Below are 6,000 nucleotides of genomic sequence, written 5' to 3'. Positions count from 1 at the left end.
TCAACAAGAAGGTATTGATTATAATGAAACTTTTGCTCCAGTCGCAAGGTTAGAGTCTATTCGTCTTCTTGTATCTTTTGCTATTAATCACTCTATCAAATTATACCAAATGGATGTCAAGAGTGCATTTCTAAATGGTTATATTTCAGAAGAAGTGTATGTTAATCAACCTCCTGGTTTTGAAAACTCAAATTTTCCAGAACATGTTTTCAAACTTAAGAAATCCTTATATGGACTTAAACAAGCTCCCAGAGCTTGGTATGAACGCTTAAGTAATTTTCTTCTGGAACAAAATTTTATCAGAGGGAAAGTTGATTCTACACTCTTCTGTAAAAATCATAAAAATGATCTCATGATATGCCAAATTTATGTTGATGACATTATTTTTGGTTCTGCTAATATCTCTGTTTGCCAAGAATTTTCTAAGTTAATGCAGGCAGAATTTGAAATGAGTCTAATGCAAGAACTAAAGTTCTTTCTGGGAATTCAAATCAATCAAACTCCAGAAGTCACGTACATTCATCAAAGCAAGTACATTAAAGACGTTCTAAAGAAGTTTGATATGTCTGAATGCAATTCTGCAAAGACTCCCATGCATCCAACTTGCATTCTGGAGAAGGAAGAGGTAAGCAACAAGGTTTGTCAGAAGCTCTATCGAGGTATGATAGGCTCTCTTCTCTATCTGACTGCTACTCGTCCTGATATTCTCTTTAGCGTTTGTCTTTGTGCCAGATTCCAATCAGATCCTAGAGAATCTCATTTAACAGCTGTTAAGAGAATTCTTAAGTATCTGAAAGGAACTCCTAACCTGGGCCTGATGTATGAGAAAACATCAGAGTATAGGCTTTCTGGTTATTGTGATGCAGATTATGCAGGAGATAGAATAGAACGAAAAAGTACATCTGGAAATTGCCAGCTTCTGGGAAACAATCTAATCTCCTGGGCTAGCAAAAGACAGTCAATTATCGCTCTATCAACTGCAGAAGCAGAATACATCTCAGCATCACTGTGTACAACTCAGATGCTCTGGATGAAACATCAGCTAGAAGATCTACAAATCTTTGAGAGTAACATTCCTATCCTTTGTGATAATACTGCTGCTATTTGTTTGAGTAAGAATCCCATTTTGCATTCCAGAGCCAAACACATAGAAATAAAACATCATTTTATTAGAGACTATGTTCAGAAAGGGATAGTAACGCTGAAGTTCATTGATACAGAACATCAATGGGCAGATATCTTTACTAAGCCTCTAGCTGAAGATAGATTTCGTTTCATCTTAGAAAATCTGAACATTAAAAATTGTCCTGAGTAAAATTTGGCTCTGAACATGTAAAATGAGACTCTGATAAAAACAAATATACTTCTGCCTCTGACTCTGATACTTCTACCAAGTTAAGAAGATATCTGAGTTAGAAATCTTCAGAAATCCTTTGGTATTCCTGAAGATCAGAAACATCAACACGTGGGGAACATGCGTCTAACCCTAGAACTTCTAGACAGCTGTCAAAAGAAATCAAAGGTCAGAACGCTTGAAATCTCCTTGAGCAGTGTGCTTACTGTTGGGATTAGACATTCATTAATGAGCTGTAATCATTTTTCCCCCAACGTGCTATTTTGGTTTTTGTGCTAACGCTGGTATGTGTGTCGTTTTGCATGTGTTTTTACCCTTAGTATATAAACACTTTTCTCACATTTCACACACTTATCACTCTCACTCACTCTTAAACCCTAAACCCTCTCTCGAAGTTTTCTCTGCAACTCATTCAGTTCTTCATCTTCTTCATCAATCTTCATCATGAATCCTCAAGAACAAGCAGTTTTTAACTTCTCCCAACAAATGGAAGCTGCTTCTAACCCCCAAACCTCAAACACTCAAACACCCATGGTTGTAGATGTTACCACGACCCAAGTTTACAAAGAACCTCACATTTTGGAACGTGAACAACACATTCATCTTTCAACTCCCTTTGAAGGTTTGGATGTACTATGTGAATCACTGGTGGATTTTGAGAATTTGAAAAGAAATGGCGTTGATTTAACTGAAGATCTTCGCAAGCAAGGTTGGGAAACCTACTTCAACAGATTGTATGGTCCAATCTATCCTCTTCTGGTAAAAGAATTCTGGAGATGTGCAGATGCCGATGATGAGTTCATCGTTTCTTTTGTTCTGGGAGTGAAGATCATTATCACAGAAGCGTCTATTGCTTCTTTGCTGAATATGGAAAAGGCTGAAGGTAAAAGGATTTACAACATTCCTCCAAGGTCCAAGCGCATTACAGAAGTCATTAACCCTACAATCTTCAAAGCAAACGCTGAAGGAAACCCATCTAAGAACAAGGAGCTTCATCAGAACCTCCGAGTTTGGCTGAAGATTATTCTGGGAACAATCCATCATCGTCCAGCCTCCAACTCTTCAGATTATATAAATGCTGATCAGAAGTGCATCCTCTACTGTATTCAGAAGGGTATTCCAATCAACCTCCCTGTTCTTCTCTTCAGATATCTGAGGGATTCAGTCAGAGAAACAAGGAATAATATGAAGCCCAGATCCTACATTCCTCTGGGTAGATTGCTCTCTGACATCTTCATTGAGCATGGGCTGGTAGATGCTCTGGAGAAGACCAGATGTATGGATGATCTGGCAATTGACGTTGGAAAGCCTCTGAATGCCAAAAATCTGAGGAATATGGGAATCATCAAGGACATCAGAGTCAAGCCCACTATGAATGTGACCTGGGAAGCTCTGAAGGATCAGAGGAAGATGCCTCATGGCCTTGAAAGGTTCTTCAAGAACGAACCCAGAGACGCCATTGCTATCTACCTTCAGGATCGTCTGGATGAAGGCATTGATATCTCTGATTTCCGCCTTGAAGACTGTCTGGACTCTGTAGAAGATCTGGTCAGATACAAAAGAGGCCTTTCTGAGAAGAAGATAGCTGAGGAAGCAAGGAAGGCAAAGAAAGCCAGACTTGGAGAAACCTCTGGCACCAAAGCTTCAGCACCTCTGAATGTCTCTTCTGGTAAGTCCCTCCTCCTATTACTTCTGTACCTGTAATGGCTTCTTCTACTCCTCTCCCAACACCTCCCATATTCACTACCTCTGAAATACCACCCTCAATCACCAGAACCTCTCAACCTCCACCTGTTCTAAAAATTGCCCGTAACTTCACAACAACCTCTGACCCTAATCAACTATATCACCACAGCTCTTCATCATCCTCTGAGTATGAATCACCCCCTTACCTTTCCCCTTCTTCTAACCAAGAGTCCTCTGATCATGAGTCCTCTGATCAAGAACACTCTGACCCAAACTCCCCAACAATAGCTGAAATCTATGCTAAAAACTTCGCCCCACAAACTCAAACACAATCTGAAGTAACCTCTCCCCTCCGAACTTCTCTTCCACAACAAACAACCACCATCTCCTCTGAAAATCAAACCTCACTTCCACCACAAACAACCACCACACCCTCTGAAACCCAACCACCTGTGATTCAACCATCTGAACCTTATATCACTCCACCACTTATTTCCGCTGTACCTGGACCAGACTCTGACCCTTTAGACCTAAATCCATTATATGCTTCTTCTCCTAGTCTTCAACCAGACGCAGATTCTGAACTTCAAGCAGAATCTGAACCTCAACAATCTGAACCTCAACAAACTGAACCTCAACCTCTAAATCTCAGCCCTCAAAACTCTCCACCTCATTCACCTGAACCTGAACCTAAAATTATCATACCTACCCTTGAGGAGGCCATTATACAGGTTGCAGAAGCTTCAGTCCAGAAGATCAAGTCTCTGGCTAAAAACTCTGAAGTAAGTAATGATCCTAAATCTGTTAGGACACACTGGAACAGAGTCATTAGTTGGATGACCTCTGAGTCTTATAGGCTGAAGAGTATCTCTGAACAAGTCAGAAATGGCTACATCAGAGACTCTGAGGAAAGACTCCAAGAGAGACTGGCTAGAGAAGCTGAGGCCAAGAGATTAGAAGAAGAAAGATTGGCTAGGGAAGCTGAAGAAGAAGCTAAGAGGTTGGAAGAAGAACGCCTGGCAAAGGAAGCAGAACTTCTGAGAATTCAGGAAGCTGAAGCCAAGGCTAAGGCAGATGCAGAAGCCCAAGCTGCTGCTGAAGCTGAAGCTCAGCAAGCTCTGATTCAGGGGGAGTCTTCCTCTGCGATCCCTCTGATTCTTAACACTCTGAAGGAGATCAAGCAAGATCAGCAAGAGATCAAGCAAGATCAGAGTGAGCTCCGGGCAAGGATGGACAAGCAAGACGCTCTGAATGAAAACCTCCAGAATATGTTTGCTATGCTACTACAGAGACTTCCTCCTCCTCCAAACCCTTAGGCACTTAGGATTTATTTTTGGTTGCCTAGTGTTTTTGCTTCTGTCTTTTCTTTTTTAGCTCTGATATTCTCTTGAATCTGATGTTTTGACTGCTGCTTGCCTTTGTGCTTTTGTTTAATGAAGTGTTTTTCTCTCTATTATTTTTTTATGTTTTATGCCTTTTTGATTATGCCAAAAAGGGGGAGAAATTATTAAATAGCTCTGATGAAAATTATGTCTAAAACCTTAAGCATTCTGCAACAATTATAGAATTAGTTCTGATATAAATAGCTCTGATTAAATAATCGCTCTGATTAAATAATTCTAACATTAAATTAAGAAATTGCAGAAAGTTTTCAGAAATCTTATTGCTTGAAAAGCTCTGGTAAGAACTTCTGAACTCCCTAAGTACTAACTCAGGGGGAGCTTTTGTTTATCTGATCTAATATTTTTCATGTTTCATCTGATAATTTTAATTGTTTTGTCATCATCAAAAAGGGGGAGATTGTAAGAACAAAAATAGTTCTACAATAGATTCCATGATTTTGATGATAACAAAGGATGAAACCAAAAATGGCACCCTAACGAAAAGTTTCTAAGTGTGCAGGGTTCTAAAGAAAGAAGAAACAAATCTGATGATGTCATCAGATGCAAAACAAGATCAGATGCAAAATCTCAAGTATCAGAAGCATCTAAAGAGGAATCTCGTTTCAAGAAGCTCTGACTCTGGACAAAACTACAAAGTATCAGAAGCATCTGAATATGAAGTAAAGTCTAGAAGCTCTGACTCTGAACATATGCCTTCTGCAAATTCTGAAGTTATCAGCGCCATCTGAACATTCAAGAAATAACATCAGAAGCAAGTTTCTTCAGATACACAAAGACTCTAATCAGAATTGTTAATCATGATGAAGTAACGTTTAAGCCAAGTTAAAGTTCTGCAAATGGATTTCCTCAATTAGAAAGAGACGTTAATCTCCACTTCCAAGAGAAAAGATACTAATTGTGGTAAGTAGTCACTTCTAAGTGAAAAAGTCTACTGCAGAAGCTATTAATGGAATGGCGTAATTACATCTCAATATCCAACAGACTCAACGCTACTTCAACTCTACTTCAACTCCTATAAATAGAGAAGAAATCTCATTCAGTACATAAGAAGAAATCACTAGCCAAAACTATACTGAAATCATATCACGCTCAAGAAAAACATCTTTGTTCTTCAAAGATTTTCACTAAGCTTTTGCTTATCAAGTGAAAAATTGTTCTTAAGTTTGTAATATTTGCTTTCTTAGAAGCACACTAGATTACACATCTTGTATCTTATTTTTATTTGATTTCCTCAAGTGACTCTTTGTAGTCTGTAGACTTGAGAGGACTAAGAGATTTTCTTCTCTCTTAGGGGTTGTTTGTAATCTTTCAAGATTAGTGGATTAAGTCCTTGTTGAAGGCGAAATCACCTTGGCCGGGTGGACTGGAGTAGCTTTGTGTTATAAGCGAACCAGTATAAAATCTTTGTGTGATTTCATTTTGCAAAAGCGCTTATTTTTCAAACAATTCAAACCCCCCCTTTCTTGTTTTTCTCACCTTCATATTTATGGAGTATATGAATAGGATTTTCCATCCGTATCTAGACCAGTTTGTTGTGGTGTTTATTGACGATATTTT

Source organism: Lathyrus oleraceus, chromosome 3 (genome assembly GCF_024323335.1).
Source record: "Lathyrus oleraceus cultivar Zhongwan6 chromosome 3, CAAS_Psat_ZW6_1.0, whole genome shotgun sequence".
In the NCBI taxonomy this organism is placed as follows: Eukaryota; Viridiplantae; Streptophyta; class Magnoliopsida; order Fabales; family Fabaceae; genus Lathyrus; species Lathyrus oleraceus.
The sequence above is the reverse complement of the archived record's forward strand: the minus strand, read 5'-3'. Positions refer to the sequence as shown.